Here is a 21,174-nt window from a genome sequence, read left to right on the forward strand (position 1 = left end):
TGGGGCATTACTAAGAACCTTACAAAAAGTCAAGTCAGGATTCAAAAGTGACTTTCTTGGTCTCTGGACTTGTTTGCACTTATATTCTTTTTGACACTATTCTTCAAGCTTTGTGAATAGAATTTCTTTAATCAAAACTAGTTAATTTTAAGGAAATTCTTAATCTCCGGAAATTGTGTATTGCTCATCTTCATCAAGGAGCAATTTCCTGACACTATTTCTCAGGTTTATATTAAAGACATTAAAAGCCTTGAGACATGTCAAATAACAAAGTTACACACATCATCAACTGTTCTCTTCATGGCATTAACATAAAATAATCTTAAACATATGGATTACATTTAATTGTATTGAGGGAAATTTTAAGAAAATGGTAAACCCATCTTTGAAAGTTCTATAACTTAGCCTTGCAGAGTCAGTGCATCAATATTAGCTAATTTCAATCAGATTAATGTTTTATTTATGTATTTTCTAAACATCATGCTTTATACGTCACTCTGCCTATTCAAATACGTGCTTTGAAAAATATATTTTACTTTGAAGCTATTAAGCCATGAGTGAATATTTAAACAGATTTTATACAAATCAGTATAATTCCCACCCAGTCTACTTCCCATTCCTTCCTCTTAATATCTTTAATATCAGAAATAATGGCATTTCAACCACCCCTTTCCTTTTCCTTCTATCCTGTCCAATTGATCTCTGTGTTACTGATTGCTTTGTAGGAGAGCAGCGTGAGTTACTACTTCTAAACAATATGATTCCACTCAAAATGATGCCTTTGAGCTACCAATCACAGGCAAAGCACAGCATGAGGACTGTAAGACAAGACTGTGAGCTCTACCCACCACCCACAAAGTCGTGCTTTTCCCATGTGTTTTAGTAATTTCCCATAAAAACTGGCTTCAGAGAATATTCTCATACTTTAAAACTCCGAAATTTAAAATAGAAACTTCTGTGACAACTTTTCTTAAAGTCACTCTTGGACTCCCTAAGAGCAGCCATTGTTATTTAATTAAGAAAACAAAGGCAAACTTCCCATGGGTTTTCTTTCTGTATGTATCATAGTACGATAAAATATCTTTTAATATGAAGGAGAGAAATAGATTGGTACTGCTTGTTTTTTTTTTTAAACTTTTTATTGGAATATAGTTGTTTTACAATATTGTGTTCTTTTCTGCTGGACAACAAATCAGCTATGCATATATGTATGTTGTCATTGTCATTGATTCAGTAAGTTGTACCTGACTGTTTTGCAGCCCCATGGACTGTAGCCGGCCAGGCCCCTCTGTCCATGGTATTTCCCAGGCAAGAACACTGGAGTGGGTTGTCATTTCCTTCTCCAGGGGATCATCCTGACCCAGGGATCAAACCTGCATCTCCTGCATTGGCAGGCAGATTCTCTACCCCTGAGCCACCTGGGAAGCCCACACACACACACGTATTTCCTCTTTTTGGATTTCCTTCCCATTTAAGTCACCTCGGAGCAGAGTTCCCTGTGCTATACAGGAGGTTCTCGTTAGTTATCTATGCTTCACACAGTAGCGTATATACATCCATCCCAATCTCACAATTCACCCGTCTGCCTTTTTCTCCCTAGGTGCCCACACATTTGTTCTCTACATCCCTGTATCTATTTCTGCTTTGCAAATACGTTCATCTGTACCATTTTTTCTAGATTATACATATAAATGACATCATATATATGTCTTGTCTAACCACGTGAAGACAGATGGGAAAAATCATCTACAAGCCAAGGAGAAAGCCCTGAGAATGAAACCAACCTTGCCAATACCTTGACCTTAGACTTCCAAGTGCCAGGACTGTGAGAAAACGCATTTTTTAAAATTGTTTAAGACACCCAGTCCGTGGTACTGTGTTATGGCACAACTAGCAAACTAATACACCCAAAATTATTTAAAGTACTAACTCTATCTACTCTGCAATCAGTAAATATTTTGCTATTATAAAACTGGTTAATATGTTCTATTCAGTTCCTATTTCCACATGCTCTTCAGACATAGCTGACCTTCAGCAGCAAAGGGGCAGAACACACCTTTACTGGGCTACCCATGGAGGACCTATGCTGCCCTGCTAAGGCAAGCTGTCTTTCATGCAGAAGAACATAACTGTATCCATCTTTCTCCAGGAACCTTGATAATGTTACATTGATGACACCTCTCTCTAAGGATTATATTGAGCACCCTTATTAAGGACACATCATTCTAACAGTTTTTAGTCCATTTGGAGGCAATACATTCCTACTTTACAAATGCTACTTAATCTCAAGAATACTGATGCTTACAAATCAGACCACTTAAATGGAGATACTTCAATAAAAGTTGTAAAATCTGTTGAAATTAAAATCAGTGGGCATTCCTGTTAGTGCCCTCAGACACCATTAAAGAGCCTTCAGTAACCTCCTTATATGCCTCCTAGAATCTCTGGATGACTTGTGCTGGCATAAACTGTCCATGGGCTTCGGATGCAAGACTGTGTGGTTTTCACTTCTGCAATATACACACATATGTATGCATGTGTGTCCATGCATATATACAAATCAGTTCAGTTCAATTCAGATGCTCAGTTGTATCTGACTCTTTGCGAGCCCATGGACTGCAGCATGCCAGGCCTCCCTGTCCATCACCAACTCCCGAAGTTTACTCAAACTCATGTCCATTGAGTCAGTGATGCCATCCAACCATCTCATCCTCTGCTATCCTGTTCTCCTCCTGCCTTCAATCTTTTCCAGCATCAGGGTCTTTTCCAATGAGTCAGTTCTTCACATCAGGTGGCCAAGTATTCGAGTTTCGGCTTCAACATCAGTCCTTCCAATGAACACCCAGGACTGATTTCCCTTAGGATGGACTGGTTGGATCTCCTTGCAGTCCAAGGGACTCTCAAAAGTCTTCTCCAACACCATAGTTCAAAAGCATCAATTCTTCGGCATTCAGCTTTCTTTATAGACCAACTCTAACATCAATACATGACTACTGGAAAAACCATAGCCTTGACTAGATGGACCTTTGTTGGCAAAGTAATGTCTCTGCTTTTTCATATTCTGTCTAGGTTGGCCCTATCTTTTCTTCCAAGGAGTAAGCGTCTTTTTATTTCATAGCTGCAGTCACCATCTGCAGTGATTTTGAAGCCCCAAAAATAAAGTCAGCCACTGTTTCCACTATTTCCCTATTTGCTATGAAGTGATGGGACCAGATGCCATGATCTTAGTTTTCTGAATGTTGAGCTTTAACCCAACTTTTGCACTCTCCTCTTTCACTTTCATCAAGAGGCTCTTTAGTTCTTCACTTTCTGCCACAAGGGTGGTGTCATCTGCACATGTGAGGTTATTGATATTTCTCCCGGCAATCTTGATTCCAGCTTGTGCTTCATCCAGCTCAGCATTTCTCATGATGTACTCTGCATATAATTTAAATAAGCAGGGTGACAATATACAGCCTTGACATATTCCTTTCCTGATTTGGAACCAGTCTGTTGTTCCATGTCCAGTTCTAACTGTTGCTTCCTGACCCACATAAAGATTTCTCAAGAGGCAGGTAAGTTGGTCTGGTATTTCCATCTCTTTCAGAATTTTCCACAGTGTCTTGTGATCCACACAAAGACTTTGACATAGTCAATAAAGCAGAAGTAGTTGTTTTTCTGGAACTCTCTTGCTTTTTCAATGATTCAGCGGATGTTGGCAATTTGATCTCTGGTTCCTCTGTCTTCTAAATCCAGCTTGAACATATGGAAGTTCATGGTTCATGTACTGTTGAAGCCTGGCTTGAAGAATTTTGAGCATTACTTTGCTAGTGTGTGAGATGAGTGCAATTGTGCAGTCTTTGAGCATTCTTTGGGACTGGAATGAAAATTCACGTTTACCAGTCCTGTGGCCACTGCTGAGTTTTCCAAATTTGCTGGCATATTGAACACAGCCCTTCAAAGCATCATCTTTCAGGATTTGAAATAGCTCAACTGGAATTCCATCACCTCCACTAGCTTTGTTCGCAGCCATGCTTCCTAAGGCCCAATTGACTTCACATTCCGGGATGTCTGGCTCTAGGTGAGGGATCACACCATCGTGATTATCTGGGTCATGAAGATCTTTTTTGTACAGTTCTTCTGTGTATTCTTGCCACCTCTCCTTAATATCTTCTGCTTCTGTTGCTGCTGCTGCTGCGAAGTCGCTTCAGTCGTGTCCGACTCTGCGCAATCCCATAGACGGCAGCCCACCAGGCTCTGCCATCCCTGGGATTCTCCAGGCAAGAACACTGGAGTGGGTTGCCATTTCCTTCTCCATCTGCTTCTGTTAGGTCCATACAATTTCTGTCCTTTATTGAGCCCATCTTTGCATGAAATGTTCCCTTGGTATCTCTAATTTTCTTGAAGAGATCTCTAGTTTTCCCCATCCTATTGTTTTCCTCTACTTCTTTGCACTGATAACTGAGGAAGACTTTCTTAAAAATCCTTTTTAAAAAGCCACTTTTATTTTTTGCATTTCTTTTTCTTGGGGATGGTCTTGATCCCTGTCTCTTGTACAATGTCATGAGCCTCCATCCATAGTTCTTCAAGCACTCTGTCTATCAGATCTAGTCCCTTGAATCTATTTCTCACTTCCACTGTATAATCGCAAGGGATTTGATTTAGGTCATACCTGAATGGTCTAGAGGTTTTCCCTACTTTTTTCAATTTAAGTCTGAATTTGGCAATAAGGAGTTTATGATCTGAGCCATAGTCAGATCCCAGTCTTGTTTTTGCTGGATGTATAGAGCTTCTCCATCTTTGGCTGCAAAGAATAAAATCAATATGATTTTGGTATTGACCATCTGGTAATGTCCATGTGTAGAGTCTTCTTGTGTAACAACACAAGAGAAATTGTTTATAGTGCCCTACTTACTAGGTGTTAATTTGACAAATTTATAACATCATCTAATATGGGATTCATTTAGGACTAAACTTCCACTGCCCGAAAAAGTCTTTCTCAATATTCAGATTTTAGGAAGTGGATAATTAATCCAGGTTCTCCTTCTGATCCTTTCCAGGAAATTAAAATTAATCTTCCCAAGCCATTTCCACAGATAATGCAGACTACCAAGAAGGGATATTAAAAAAACAAAAAAAATAAACCAAATAAGCCCACATTTACTTAGTAAAGGAAAACCAAATTTAGAAATAATAATGGAATTAATACCATATCCCATAATAAAACCAGACAACAACCCCTCCATGGTAATAATGCATGGTACAAAAAAATCTACATCAGGCAAAAAAAAAAAAAAAAATGTCTCTCAAGTGCCGCTGCACAGCATTCTGCTGACCCTTGTCCTGTTATTATTGGTCTGAGTACTCTCATTGATATGTGATCCAGAGGCCCAAGCTCTCCAAGTAAGTCATTGTTTCAACCCACCACAGTAAAGGCTCCCATGTCATTGGATTTGGCGGATTCAAGATTTCCCTGTCACCAATCAAACCAACAACTGAGACACGGGCCCACAGTCACTGGCTCAACTGGAGGGTCTACCTACACGTTAATGCTGAAGTCTCACCTCCAGCCACTGACACTTTAATCGGTGAACATCTGACATTGATTGAGAAAATACACCCAAATCAGGCCATGTGATTTAAAATCTGCGTTCAGGAGAACCCCTTGCCTTATCCATCTGGGCAAAATTTTGGACTCTTGGGATCTTTTATATTCAGCCACCTGTAATTGGGGCTTTAACTGTGCCCATCAGATTCTAGCACTATGGTTCAATTACAGCAGCATCAGGCGTTCTGGCATCCTCCTGGCTAGCTGTGCCTCCACAATGCTCACTGATTTAAAAGATGCGCACAAGTTGAATTCCAAGGCCCACAGTTTCCTTCAAATTCCACAAGTGATTTATCTTTATTATGATACCATGGATTCACCAGAAACATCAACCAAAGATAGGAACAGATTCTCCAGTTGCACATCCCAGACATCACTGCACTAGAAGCTCACCCCATTATCAACCAGGGGAAAGTTATCACTTCAGAGCACATTGCCCCAACCCAAGGCGTAACTGCTGGGGATGACGTCTGCACCAGAGACATCTTGGCCCCGACACAGACCACTGTCCCAGCAGCGTCTACAGCCTGCTTTTCCTGAGTCACTGACAAGTCGGACCTGACAATTTTCACTTCTCTTCCTGCAGTACTAGGGATCTTATTACATCTCATGAACTTGATGTTCATCTCATGAACCCCTTATCAAGGAGTCCTTGATCCTCCTGGACTCCTCGATGTCTGCCACAATGAACAGCTCTGCCCTCTCACACCTGAAAAGAAACCTGGTAGAGCTTGGTACTAGTCCACACCTGTACCATTCGAAATATTAGCGGAGACTGTTGCTTTCTCCAGGAGGCACTTGCTTCACGTTGGGTTACTCCTTGACCCCTCGGGAAGAGAATTCTCATTCTCCAGGACCTTCTTCTACTCCCTCCATCCAGCTTTCCAAAATGACCCTGTCCTGTGACTCTGGTCGTGTCCCACAAACCAGCCCTTCCTCCTGGTTACAAAGGCCGCCTTCCCTTACTATCCACTCAGAACCTCCAACAGCATGACTGCTGAACCTGCCACCTTGACTCAAGGAATACATGAAGATATTATTATAATGAACAACATATTAATAACTCATGCTTTCAATACACTTTACCACTCCACGAAAGACCCTGAAATTCCAGATCTGTTTTCTTGGTTAAGGCTATATAACTGATTTTGTTATTAGACTATAAGGAATTCTAATACTTCGATTTGTTTTGCTCCATTTTATTCTCATAATAAAAAGTTTTCTGTACCACATAGGGGATATAGCCAATATTTTATAATAACTACAAATGGAGTATAACCATTAAAAATTGTGAATTACTATACTGTACACCTGTTACTCATATAATAGTGTATATCAACTAAACTTCAATTTAAAAAGTTGCTTTCTATTCTGTTTAGGGCAACGTATGCAGGTGTGGGTGTGCGTGCGTGTGTGCGTGTGTGTGTGTGTCTGTGACTTAAGTCTTAGGGGATCTCATTTCCCCAACCAAGAATTGAACTTGTACCATAACAGTGAAAGCAACAGGGAATACAAAGTTTTAGTTTGTATGTTCTTGTTCTCAGTGCTCTGTTGACCCAGGTTTTATATATATATATATATATATATGTATATAAACGATTTATTATATTCAAGAGTTTATAATCTGTGAGTTAAAAATAATCACCAAAAAGAAAAGGAAAGCAAAACCCAGAGATGACCACTTTTCTGCTATCCATCTTAAGACACAGGTCTAAGTCCGTGTGTGTGTGTACGTGTGTGTGCACGCCCCTGTCAATCATGTCCTGACTCTTTGCTACCCCATGGACTGTGGCCCTCCAGTCTCTTCTGTCTATGGGACTTTCCAGGCAAGAATACTGGAGTGGGGTGCCGTTTTCTCCTCCAGTGGTTCTTCCCCACCCAGGAATTGGACCCAAGTCTCTGGCCACTCCTGTACTTGCAGGCAGAGTCTTTACCACCGGGAAGCCTCTTAAACCCCTGCATGTCCTGTTCTAATTACTACTTTCATTCCCAGAGGCAATTGCTATTCTGCACAAACTGGATGTTTGTATATATTCTTCTGCAGCTTGCTTTTCTGGCTCAGAGATTCATCTGCAGCTATAGTTATTACATAGTCTCTACAGTACTGTATTCCATTGTATTTTACTTATCCATTCTGCTCCTGATGAAAATGTTTCCAGTTTTTTTATTATTATTAGTTTATTTTAACTGGAGGCTAATTCCTTTACAATATTGTGGTGGTTTTGACCATACATCAACATGAATCAGCCACGGGTGTACATGTGTCCCCCCATCCCAGAGCCCCCTCCCACCTCCCTCCCCATCCCATCCCCTTGGATTGTCCCAGGGCACCAGTTTTGAGTGTCCCATTTCACGCATGGTCCTGGGACTTTGACCCAGGTTTGAGGCTGGTTTCAGGCTGGTCAGCTCCTCTAACTGAGCAGCCGGTTAAGCTCACATCCTGATGCTTCCTTTCTTTGGCTCCCATACCCCGGAGTTACCACGCACAAGCCCTCACTGCCCCAAGGCAAGGGACAGACCACTAGGGACAGTCCCCATGCCTTGCCTAGAGCCTGAGAAATCATTTGAATTGGCAACTCCACAAGTAGCTACAAAGGCTAGCTAACCCTAATCCCCTGTCATACATAAGCTGCCCCCAATAGCACCTGCTTGTTGCTCATCTGTCCCTGAGTGCAACCCACTGCGTGGCCTTGCCTGGCAGTTTTCTCTGTTTGCATCCTGAGGACAATGAGTTCTGTCTTTCATCTATATGAATGTCATTGTGTCACGTCCTGTCATCAGAACAGTCTTTTTCTCTCTTGTAAAATATGTATGCAGAAGACATCCCTGGCAGGAAACCATATGTGGAATTAAGTAAAGTTGATAGATTCAGGAAGCTCACCAAGGGAAAACTGCCTATTGTCTAGGAGGAATAGACTGTGCTCTGTTTCGGAGAACTCTAAATAGATCCATCACCCCAGGAATGATCTATGTTTCTACAAACGGAGATATCTTGAATTTAAGCATTATATTCGATTTTCAAACAGTGCACACCTGCCTTCCAAGCTTTCACCCAAAGTCTCTTGGGTGAAACTGTCCCCAATAAGGAGCTGTGGTAAATGTCTGACTTCTGAGTGTCTATGATGAGTTAAAGATATTTGTAAAAATTACATGGAAAATTATAACGTCTAAAAGCAATGGTGTGGCTTTTTATACCGCTTTATGCTGGTGGTCTCTGTTTGGTAGTGTAATGATGATAATATTTTGGAAATGGAACAGAAAACATAGGTAATATTAATATGCATAATAAAGACTATTAACTAGGGTTTTTAAAATTCTTAATCAAAATACACTTTGAGAAAGTGATTAGAACTTGAAATATAAATTTATTGCCTATATTCCTTGATTAGCAGCATGCTATTAGGCACATCAAGTATTACATCTAAGTTCTAGTGTACTTATAGGAAGAGAATTTATACTACCTACCTCATGAGTTGTTAAGTATTAAGTGAATAGTGGGAGTGTAAAGCATTTAGGGGAATTCATAGCATGTAGTATGGACTTAATAAATTATACATAGTGATAGCAATATTAATATTTCAATTATTGACTCATAGAGTAAGGGATATCTAGGCACAAATTATTTTTAAAATAAAAACAGCATCAGCTGAAATATGTGCTTGATGAATCTTCAGTGACCAAAATGATATAGTTGATAAATGTGGACAAAATATGAACCACCAGGGTTGTGTAAGGCAGCCCTATCCCGTCTTCCAACAGCTGGGAACTGATGTCAAAGAACAGCAAGTTTTCAAAGCCCTAAAATGCCTACCGTGTTATTAGAAGAATTCCAAGCAGCCCAAGCAACAAAGAGGTCTGTCAAAATCATGCCTGTACCCTGGAGAAGACCCCAAATTCTCCGATATGTGCAGGCCATCTTATCAAATATCATCTGTATTTTAAGATTCCTTAAGCTCAAATCCAGCCTTCCCTTTGCTTTGGGTAGAAAATGTATTACTGTTTTCAGGCACTTTCCAAGATTTTGTGTTATTTGAAGGACACACTGCCATTGGATTTAACTTAATAATTTTAATTTCCCTTCACATTTTAGCAATTCACTCTATTTCCTAAACTATATTTCTAAACCACATGTTTCCTTGTATTTTTTGTATTACTCACATAGGCTATAATCATTAGGAAATGATTATTTTTGCTATATATCAAAATCAGACCATCTGAGCAAATGTATTCATAGAAACTGAAGTCCTGTAGAACCAGTTATTAATATTCCATGAATAAATGCATTCATGAGAAAATGATTTGAAGGCATAGCTCTTCTTAAAAATAGATGAACTGATGCTTTTTCATTTTAGTTTCTATGAAGAGTTATTCTGATATTCACTAGAATAAATGATCTATATAAAAGTGCTAAAATGATATCTACCCAATAATGTAGACTTTATTTTTTTTCTGTCAAATCAATACGTTTTCAAAGCCAATAGGTTAGAATATCAAATAAAAGATAATTTTCTATACAATCTCACTTATTCCCAATTTCAACATATCTATATTAAGCTAGATATTAGGAGAATTTTAAAGAACCCCCATTTTCTAATCTGTAATTGTGATGCAAGATAGAAGAAAACAGACTACAAATCCTTAAAGTAACTAACAAAGAAATAAATTATGAATATTATCCAATTTTTTAAAGTACAAAATTTATTATGCAACTTATAATAACTTTGCTAAATTACCATTTATATCTAAATTCACTTTTTAAATTGAATATCAGAATTTAAAATATATTGCAGAATTTTTACTTTATGTTTCATTCAGGTAAGTATATGCTGTGTATATGTGTGTGCATGCTCAATCGTGTCCAACTCTTTGTGACCCCATGGATGGTAGCCCATCAGACTCCTCTGCCCAAAGGATTTTATAAGCAAGGATACTGACTGGAGTGGGTTGTCATTTTCTGCTCCAGTGGATCTCCCTGACCCACGGATTGAACCCACATCTCACACATCTCCTGCGCCGGCAGACAGATTCTTTACCACTGTGCCACCTGGGAAGCCCAAGTACATGTTCAGTTCAGTTCAGTCGCCCAGTCGTGTCTGACTCTTTGCGACCCCATGAATCGCAGCATGCCAGGCCTCCCTGTCCATCACCAACTCCCGGAGTTTACTCAGACTCATGCCCATCAAGTCGGTGATGCCATCCAACCATATCATCCTCTGTCGTCCCCTTCTCCTCCTGCCCCCAATCCTTCCCAGCATCAGGGTCTTTTCCAGTGAGTCAACTCTTCCCATCAGGTGGCCAAAGTACTGGAGTTTCAGCTTCAGCATCAGTCCTTCCAATGAACACCCAGGACTGATCTCCTTTAGCATGGACTGGTTGGATCTCCTTGCAGTCCAAGGGACTCTCAAGAGTCTTCTCCAACACCATAGTTCAAAAGTGTCAATTCTTCGGCACTCAGCACTTTCTTCACAGTCCAACTCTCACATCCATACATGACACTGGAAAAACCATAGCCTTTGACCAGACGGACCTTTGTTGGCAAAGTAATGTCTCTGCTTTTTAATATGTGTCTAGGTTGGCATCTTTCCTTCCAAGGAGTAAGCGTCTTTTAATTTCATGGCTGCAATCACCACTGCAGTGATTTTGGAGCCCAAAAAAATAAGTCTGACACTGTTTCCACTGTTTCCCCATCTATTTCCCATGAAGTGATGAGACAGATGCCATAATCTTAGTTTTCTGAATGTTGAGCTTTTAAGCCAACTTTTTCACTCTCCTCTTTTCACTTTCATCAAGAGGCTCTTTAGTTCTCTTCACTTTCTGCCATAAGGGTAGTGTCATCTGCATATCTGAGGTTATTGATATTTCTCCCAGCAATCTTGATTCCAGCTTGTGCTTCTTCCAGCCCAGTGTTTCTCATGATGTACTCTGCATATAAGTTAAATAAGCAGGGTGACAATACACAGCCTTGACGTACTCCTTTTCCTATTTGGAGCCAGTCTGTTGTTCCATGTCCAGTTCTAACTGTTGCTTCCTGGCCTGCAAACTTTCTTAATTTTAATATTCACAATTTTAACTCTACTTGAGGTAAAGTATGCTTTCATAAATTTCTTTAGTCTGCATATTATCTTTCTAAATTTCATGATTATATATTGTGTTTGTCAAGGTTAATCAGAGAAATAGAACCAAGAGGCTGTGTATATACACAGTAAGATATTTATTTTAAGGAGCTAGCTCTTGAACTTATGGTGGCTTGGTAAGTTCAAAAGCTGATGGTAGGGTGGCAGACTAGAGACTCAAGAAAAAATGCAGTTTGAGTCCAAAGGCAATCTGCTGGTGAAGCAGGATGAGCCTGTGTGATAGATGAAATCCACGGCCATTTTGCTGGAAAATCCCCTCCTGCTTGGGAGAGATCGGCCTTTTGTTTTACTCATGCATTGATTCTACTCACACCTTGGCTTGGATGAGGTCCACTCACGTTGTGGAGGGCAATCTGCTTTACTCAGAGTCCAGAGATTGAAGTGTAAATCTCAACCCCAAACACACTCAGAGACATCCAGAATACTGTTGCACAGAATATCTGATCCCTCATAGATACAGAAGACAAACTGTCTCACCAAAGGGAAGACAGGCTGGGGAAGAGGGGGAGTTAAAGAGATTACGAGATTACAACTTCCAGTTATAAAACAAGTCACGAGAATGCAATGTACAACACAGGGAATATAGTCAATGATACTGCAAGAACTTTGCGTGGTGACACATGGGTATTAGAATTATGGTGCTCAATTAATAACATATATAAATGTTGAATCACTATACTGCATACCTGAAGCTAACAGAATACTGTATGTCAACTATGTTGCTGTTCAGTCGCCCAGTTGTGTCTGACTCTGCGACCCCATGGACTGCAGCACACCAGGCCTCCCTGTCCTTCACCATCTTCTGGAGTTCGCCCAAGTTCATGTCCATTGCGTCGGTGATGCCATCCAACCATGTCAATTATACTTCAATAAAAATAAAACACCTGGTCTCTATGGCATAGCTAATTTGACATAAGAAAATCGACCATCACACATTTCCACTTTCTTTATAGCAATAGTAACTGCATGGAATGTCTCTCAGTGTTTGATGGTGACTTAGATGGGTGGGATAGGGTGGTGAGTTGTGGGAAAGGTCCCAGAGAGGGGGGATATATGTATACACATGGCTGATTCACTCCATTGTATAGCAGAAGACAATACAATATTATAAAGCAACTACACCCCGATTAAACAAACAAACACACGATGCCTAGAAGTAAATGCTTGACGTGTTTTGAGTTGATACTATACTGAGATTTATCTATAGTTGATTACTGATGTATCAATGCTGATGATATCAGTAATGAAGCATCTTCCATCTCATATTCTACAGAAAAAAAATTTCTTAAGGAAAGTGAACGTCACTCAGTCATGTCCAACTCTTTGTGACCCCATGGACTTTATAGTCCACGGAATTATACAGGCCAGAATCTGGAGTGGGTAGCCTTTTCCTTCTCCAGGGGATCGTACCAACCGAGGGATTGAACCCAGGTCCACCGCACTGAAGGTATTCCTTACCAGCTGAGCCACAGGGGAAGCCCAGGAATACTGGAGTGGGTAGCCTATCCCTTCTCCAGGGGATCTTCCTGACCCAGGAATTGGGCCAGGGTCTCCTGCATTGCAGGCGGATTCCTTACCAGCTGAGCTATCAGGGAAGCCTTGAAGAAAAGTTTCTCCCTTATATTACAGACTATATCTAAAAATATCACAATAAAATTATTACTGGTATTAAGTAACTTTTACTTCCTTTGATGGCAAAGACTCCCAGTAGATTACAGAGTACAGAAGAAAGTCTTTTCTTGTCTTAACAATTCTCTGAGGTAGTGTAATCCAGCTGAATTCAGAATCTGTGTTTCTTATTTCATAGCAGGACTGAAAAGAACTGAAACTCAATGTCATAGAATGTGGGTAAACCTCCCTAAAATGGCATCCCTAAAGTTGTCTAACTTCAAGCAATCAGTATCCTATTCTTACTTTTTTCAGGCTTAATATCTTGAAATACCTTCCTCTTCCACTGTTCTTTCACATTACATGCAATTTTTTAACTTGGTGTATGTAACACAGGTCATTTTCCTTTCTTATTTTCATATTAAAACAGCCTAAGTTTCATGTTTGGGTTTTTGTTTCCTTCTTTTCACTAGCCTTGCTACATTTATGTTCTGTTCACTTTTCCCCATCAACATTTCCTGGATTATGATAAGAAATAACATTCCTCAAACTTGATTCTATGGACATTTAAATTATTTTTTTTTCAAATTTGAATTACCCAGAAAACTAACCTAAAATAAACCTTCAGAAAAGAAGTTTCATATAGGTATTTGAAAACATCACGGTGCATATCTTGCTTATGGAATGAGAATTAACAGCAGCAGCAGCAAATTCAGAGAATCCTTCATTTACACAACCACCAAGCACTTAGTATCTACTAGGTGCGGGCTCTGCTCTGGGAGTGTATATACACAGCAAACCAAGGAGGGATGAAATCTACATCCTTTGAGTATACACGCCACATACTAAATGCTACAACAGAAAGTCAAGCAGAGGAAATAAGGCAATTTTATTTTCCATGTTTTTGTTTTTATTAATTTAGTTACATACATGCCTACAAAGTATGTAAATCTTATGTGGATAGCTCTATTAATTTTTGTTCAGTATATAATATATGAGCATCCAGATCAAGACATAAGGGGTGATATTTTAGGCTGAGTGTCAGGAAAGTTCTCACTGACAAGTGATATTTGAGCAGAGAAATGAAGCAAGCAGAAGAGCCAGCATGTAGGTCCCAGAAGAAATAATCACACTTTATTTTATCTGGAACTTCCAATGGTTTGAGTGTGCAATCTGTTACCTGGGGAACTGTTCACATCCAGAAGAAATGGTCTATGTAAGATGCATAGTGGTATGGAAGTGTGATGCATTTAAATTGCCTTTCATGTGCCACAATACTGTATCTTCAAGTCTCTCAGAAGTGATGTCTCCTTATCTAACCATAGTTTTTCATTCCAGACAAGGCATATGAGAATTAGTCCTCCTATTTATTTCCAGAAATCCTCTCTACACCTACCATCCTCAGAGAGACCATCACTGTCTCCAAGGCTTCACGCCCCTGTGCTATAGCCAGGACCTTGTTCTCACCTCACATACTTCCCTTCTACAGAGGACTAGAGTCTTGTCCTGCCTTTTCATATTTTGCCTTCTTTTACACCATCTTGTTACATTTTGGAAGGTCACACATAGTGCCAGTTCCTCTTTTGTGCCAGAGGAACAGTCGCTATGTTTTCAGCTTTTAAAAAACCTTCTCTAATTAAATAGCTCACTCACGAAAACTTGCGAAACTGTTAAGGTAGGTCTCCCCTTTTCTGTCTCCATTTTTCAGATTAAAAAATAGAGAAGTTATTGAAGGCTTTTAGTTACAATATTAAAATATTCTTACAGATCTTAAAATTTCCTAAAGCTCTCAAATTAGAAGTCATGACCTATATTTTCCTTTGCTGTATCTGTTACACTGTAGTGTTTTCTGTTGTATGTGCAACTATAGATATATAGTTATCTACAAGCTATAATGATTACAAATATCAAAAATTATTTTAAATAACTGTTGAAGGTTTTGCCAGTTTTTATCTTACTCCATTCTGATTTTGCAGAAAGTAAAAGTTTCTTTTAAGATATCAGTTTTCTTGCTTTCATTTATTTGAACTTTCATTTCTATGTCTCTAACAGGAAAAAAAAAGAAAAGGATTAAAACAGTATACATAGATACTCCTATCTCTTTTTATGCAATTCTTTCGGATAAATAACAAATTAAAATAAAACGTTTTTATCCTAGAATTACTATAAACGTGTTCTAAAATCATCAAAGATTGTAAGTTTTCATAGTGTTTACATATTGAACAGGACAACCATGTCTTTGGCTGATTTTTAATTATTCAGTAAGTCATTTTCTTCCCTCATTCTCTTCACAAATCATCCCTACTTTCTTTTGATCCTGCTAAGTCTAAGCAACTTAGTTATATATATATATTTTTCACTAGCATAACAGCAACCGCTCCCAAGTCAAAATTTGTCCCCCCCCCCACCTTTGCATTTCAAGAGAAACTGCTAAATTCTATCACAAGCAAATAATATTTGTCCTTGGTAAAAAATACACTCAATTCAAGTGGTCTGCAAATTGTATCCCCCAAAACTGTAGGGGGTAATTGCAATTTCCCTACAAGTAAACAAATTCTTGTCTCACACCCTAGTTTCCAGGGATTTACTGTCAGTGGGTTTCACAGCATTGAGCTAGAAATACATAATGAAAGGGAGGATATAAAGAACTATTTAACTTATACTGATCAAGAAATAGAACCATATTTTTCTGCACCACTGCTATTTCTCAGCAGGTTACATATGTACAGGCTGATACACATTCCAGATCCCACAGGCTATTGAAACTTAAAGACCTCTGTGTCCTTGGCCTGCTTATGACTTACAAGAGACACAAATATGGTTTGGGGATTAGGCAAAGAGGCATTGCATGTTGCAAATTTTAAATTGTCAATTAAAAAGCATCACTGAATCCTGAGTGGAACTGCCAAGGGCATGTTTGTCTGAAAAAGGATGGATTAGTGCAGACAGTCCCCATTGACATTTAAGATACATATCTGTGATTCAGGACACTTGAGGATCTGTATCTAAACAATGCAGTCACATTTCAAGTGCTGGAAGCAATTTTTGTCTTAGTAAACTGAAAAACCCTCAATCAAACAAGGAAAAACTCTCAAGATATACTTAACTTTGTAAACTATTTGTCAGTAGCATTTGCATTCACTATCCATACATGTGATACCAAGTAGACACAAAGATACAGGTCCCTTGGATATGGCTGTATTGAATACAAAAGAGTGAGTGTCATTTCTGTACTAGGAAACTAATGTTGTTTGGTGAAGACAGTTTATTTGCTTTTACGACAGAAGAGATTAATAAACAGGAAAGTATAAACACTTGAGCTGACAAAAATTTTAGAGTGCTTTATGTTTTAACTTATTATCCATACTGATTGTGTTTTTCTTTCTCAGAGGTAAAATAAATACAAAAATAACAACAGAACCAAAATAATAATTCATGATCAATAATAATTTTTTAAAAGATTCTAAGTTTCCCTTTTTTAAAGAAAATTTTTATAACATTCTTTCCATGAGTTGAAGGGACTTGAGAATATTTAAACAATCTTCCTCAGACTTCACTTTTACTTGTATAAGTCAGTGATACCACAATGACACATATATATACATAAATATACACACACATACACAAATCTACACATATCACAACGTGATGAGTTAGCTGTTCTCTACAATGAGAAGTAGAGCAGCATAAGATTTATCACTGTTTTCAAGAGAATTAAGGAAATACAATGTTTAATGGAAAATAGCATCAATATTATTTTTAAAGGATTTTCACATAAAACATAAAGAATTTCAATTTCTTTATATTTAGAATCTGTTATATTTATGACATTCTAGCAAACAGAAATTTCTAGGAGAAACCTTGCAGGCTAGACATTTCTAGAAAATTAGGTTTAGCCAACTTACTGTTATCAACAGCAAAGCAACTATGATCTTTTAGGATGGTAAAAATAAACCTGGAAAACTCACTGAAAGAAGAAAATGAGCAGGAGCCATTTTTGATAGAACATTATTAGGCTGCAGTATCTGTTGCCACCACTGACACATACATATCCTGGTTTCACACACTTGCATAAACCCTTCTGACTTAGTATGCTTTTATCAACAGAACATAGCAACACTGATACACTTCCAGTTACAGACCAGAAACTTAAGATACCCTAGCAATTTTGGCTTCTACGTCTTCACAGGCAGCGGCTGTGAGAAGTTCCGTCACCCTGAGACCTCCAGGCTGTGAGGAAGCGCAAGCAGCCGCACAGATGCACGCTGACGGCGGAGCACTGAAGCCCTTTGCTGCCAACGCCAGCCGAGCCAGCAACTGGGACCAACAGTCAGCCCTGTGAATGAGCGCATCTTAGACCCAGCAGTCACAGGAGAGCCCAGCGGAATGAGGGAGTAAAGCGATAGAACTTACCAGTCAACCTGAAGAATTGTCACAAACGACGCACTATTATTGTGAGCCCCCAACTCTCAGGTTGAGATAACTTTAACAACTGTCACCGAGGATAAATGCTACTGTGATCCCCATGTCAGTTAAGGTTCTGCTTCAGTTCATTTTAGTTGAAACATCCAGGTACCACACACAGAGAAACTTTGTTTTAATGACACTATCTACTATTGACAACTGCTGAAATATCATGGCCAAATGGAGCCTGAGTGGATAGCTAGAAACGTTCAGAAGGCTGTTGAGCCCTCCAAACCTGTTTTGATGACTCAAGCTTTGCAAGAGCCAGTTAAACCAGGGCCACCCAAGAGAAAAAAAAATGGTGGCCTGGAGTTAGGGTAACAACATATTTTGAGGCTTAACGTATGAAGTAAAAAATACATATACAATAAAATTTAATTTTAGTGACAGCTGAAATAGTAAAACAACTTTGCTGTCATGGTTATAGAATCCTGCTAGATATTTTCATCATAAAAATATTTTCTAAGTATGAATATAAAACTTTGGCTTTAAATATAAAATTGTTGTTTCTTTAAAAAAAAAAAGGACATTTTTTTGAGTTCAGAAGAGTCATGTCATTCATCCCCTAGACATACACCCAGACCCTTAGTGCCTTGTGTGTGTGTGTGAGTTACTCAGTTGTGTCCAACTCTTTGCAACCCCATGGACTGTAGTCCACTAGGCTCTTCTGTCCATGGAATTCTCCAGGCAAGAATACTGGAGTAGCTCAACATTCCCTTCCCCAGGGGTTCTTCCCAACCCAGGGATTGAACCTGAGTCTCCTGTATTGTTGCTTACTTCTGAGCCACCAGGGAAGCTCCTCTTGCTTATGTAATTCCAACAGCACCTTACCTACCTTCTTCCTGTTTTCATCCATTTTTGCATTTTCTACTGAACTAGACTTCAAGAAGATAATGCCTTGTCATTTTCTTTTCTCAAAGACATATAGTAGCACTTAATCACATATTAAAATCTCTATAAGTGGTTATATATATTCTTATATAGCATATATACAATATATGTATGCATGTTTTATAACATATGCAATAGGTATATGTGTTTTATAATATATATGTTATAGGTGTTTATTATTGTTTACATATACATATACATATGTATTATATATATGTTTTTCCCCTAATAATTTCTCTTATTCCAAAATACTAGGACTTCTCCCTATTATATGAATACATGTTACTATTTTGCCTTTGATTATTTCTTTACTTATTACTTGAAATATTTTGCTGACCATCAAAAAATCTGTGAAAAACAGTGGTCTTTCATTTTCTTGTTTTCACGGATCATTAAAAAAATGATGAAAAATCAATACACTCTTAGTACATTTGAAGTGATATTTTAAAAAGTAATCCTCAGTTTAAATTCATGAAAATGACATAATTTCCAGTATTTTGTAGATATTACTACTATCAAATAAAATGGTTATGTGACAGTTTGAAGTATATTCACTATAATTTTAAAGCCCAGTGATTTTAAATCTACCATCGCACTTTAAAAATATGTTTCTCCAAAACTGTTAGAATTTTAAATAGTTCACTTTTGTTCATGAATTCATATTTTTATCCCACATGCCCCATTAAGTAGTTTTTCCTTATCATATAGCATATATTTTTTACTTGAAAGTTTTTTTATTAATGACTATAATTCTTAGAAACAAAATATGCACACAAATTGAAGTTTCAAATTTCCTGACACCAGGTAGGAAATCTTTTTGAAGAGCATTATATTATTGTTCAGCTGCTAAGTCGGGCCCCATGGACTGCAGTGTGACAGGATTCCCTGTCCTTCACTACCTCCTGGAGTTTGCTCAGCCTCATGTTCATTGAGTCAGTGATGCTACTCAACCATCTCATCCTCTGTCACCCCTTCTCCTTTGATTTTCAAATCAAAGCTTCGGGGTCTTCTCCAGTGACTTAGCTCTTAACATCTGGCGGCCAAAATAATGGAGCTTCAGCTTCAGTATCGGTCCTTTTAATGAATATTCAGGGTTGATTTCCTGTAGGATTGACTGGTTTGATGTCCTTGAAGTCCAAGGGAATCTCAAGAATCTTCTCCAACACCACAGTTCAAAAGCATCAGTTCTTCAATCCTCAGCTTTCTTTATGGTTCGACTCTCACACCTGTACCTAACTACTGGAAAAACCATAGCTTTGAATATACAGACCTTTATCGACAAAGTGATGTCTCTGCTTTTTAGTACACTCTCGAGGTTTCTCATAGCTTTTCTTCCTAGGAGAAAATGTCTTAATTTCATGGCTGTAAGTCACTGTTCGTGGTAATTTTGAAGCATAAGAAAATAAAATCTGTCAGTTTCCACTTCTTCCCCATCTGTTTGCCATGAAGTGATGGGACCAGATGTCACGATCTTAATTTTCTGAATCTTGAGTTTTAAGCCAGCTTTTTCACTCTCCTCTTTCACCCTCTTTAAGAGACTCTTTAGTTCCTTTTCGCTTTCTCCCACTAGAGTGGTATCATGTGCATATCTGAGGTAGTTTATATTTCTTCTGACAATCTTGATTCCAGCTTGTCATTTATCCAGTCTGGCATTTCACATGATGTAATGTGCATATATGTTAAATAAGTACGGTGACAACATACAGACTTACTGGGCTCCTTTCCCAATTTGAATCAGTCAGTTGCTCCATATCTGGTTCTTTGCTTCATGACCCCACATACAAGTTTCTCAGGAGGCAAGTCAGGTGGTCTGGCACTCCCATCTCTTTAAGACACTTTCACTGTTTGTTGTAATCCACACAATCAAAGGCTTTAGCATAGTCAGTGAAGCAGAAATAGATGTTTTTCTGGAGTTCCCTTGCTTTCTCTATGATCCAACGGATGTTAGCAATTTATCTCTGTATCCTCTGCCTTTTCTAAACCCAGCTTGTCCATCTGGAAGGTCTTGGTTCACGTACTGCTAAGCCTAGCTTGAAGGATTTTGGGCACATCCTTACTGGCATGTGAAATGAGTGCAATTGTACAGCTATTTGAACAATTTTGGCATTGCCCTTCTTTGGGCAGTTTCAAGTTTCCTGAGATCAGGAAAGAAATATATTTGAAGAGTGTTATATAGCTCTTATAATTTTATAACTGATGAAAAACAAAAACATCATACATTTTAGTGTGTGAAAAGTTAGTTAAAAATAAAGTATGAGGCTTTATTTTGGCCATGTTGAAGTAACTTGTAGAAGACTTGTCCTCTCATCCCAAAAAAAATAATAAAATAGTGAATGGACACAATTTGTAAAATAATATTGGACACTGATTACTGAGGATTGTGATGCCCAAGAGAAGGAAAACAAAGGAGATTTTCTGATAATTTTTTAATGTTAAAAATCCATTTATATGTTGTCTATAAAATATATTTTAAGAAAAAATGGAAATGTT

At 38.5% G+C, this 21,174-nt stretch overlaps 1 pseudogene; it reads left to right on the forward strand.

Moving 5' to 3' along the window:
* The window catches only part of LOC122439425, a 32,449-nt pseudogene extending 14,778 nt beyond the window's left edge, over positions 1–17,671 (forward strand).
* The last annotated feature ends 3,503 nt before the right edge of the window (positions 17,672–21,174 follow it).

This window comes from Cervus canadensis, chromosome 4 (genome assembly GCF_019320065.1).
Source record: "Cervus canadensis isolate Bull #8, Minnesota chromosome 4, ASM1932006v1, whole genome shotgun sequence".
In the NCBI taxonomy this organism is placed as follows: Eukaryota; Metazoa; Chordata; class Mammalia; order Artiodactyla; family Cervidae; genus Cervus; species Cervus canadensis.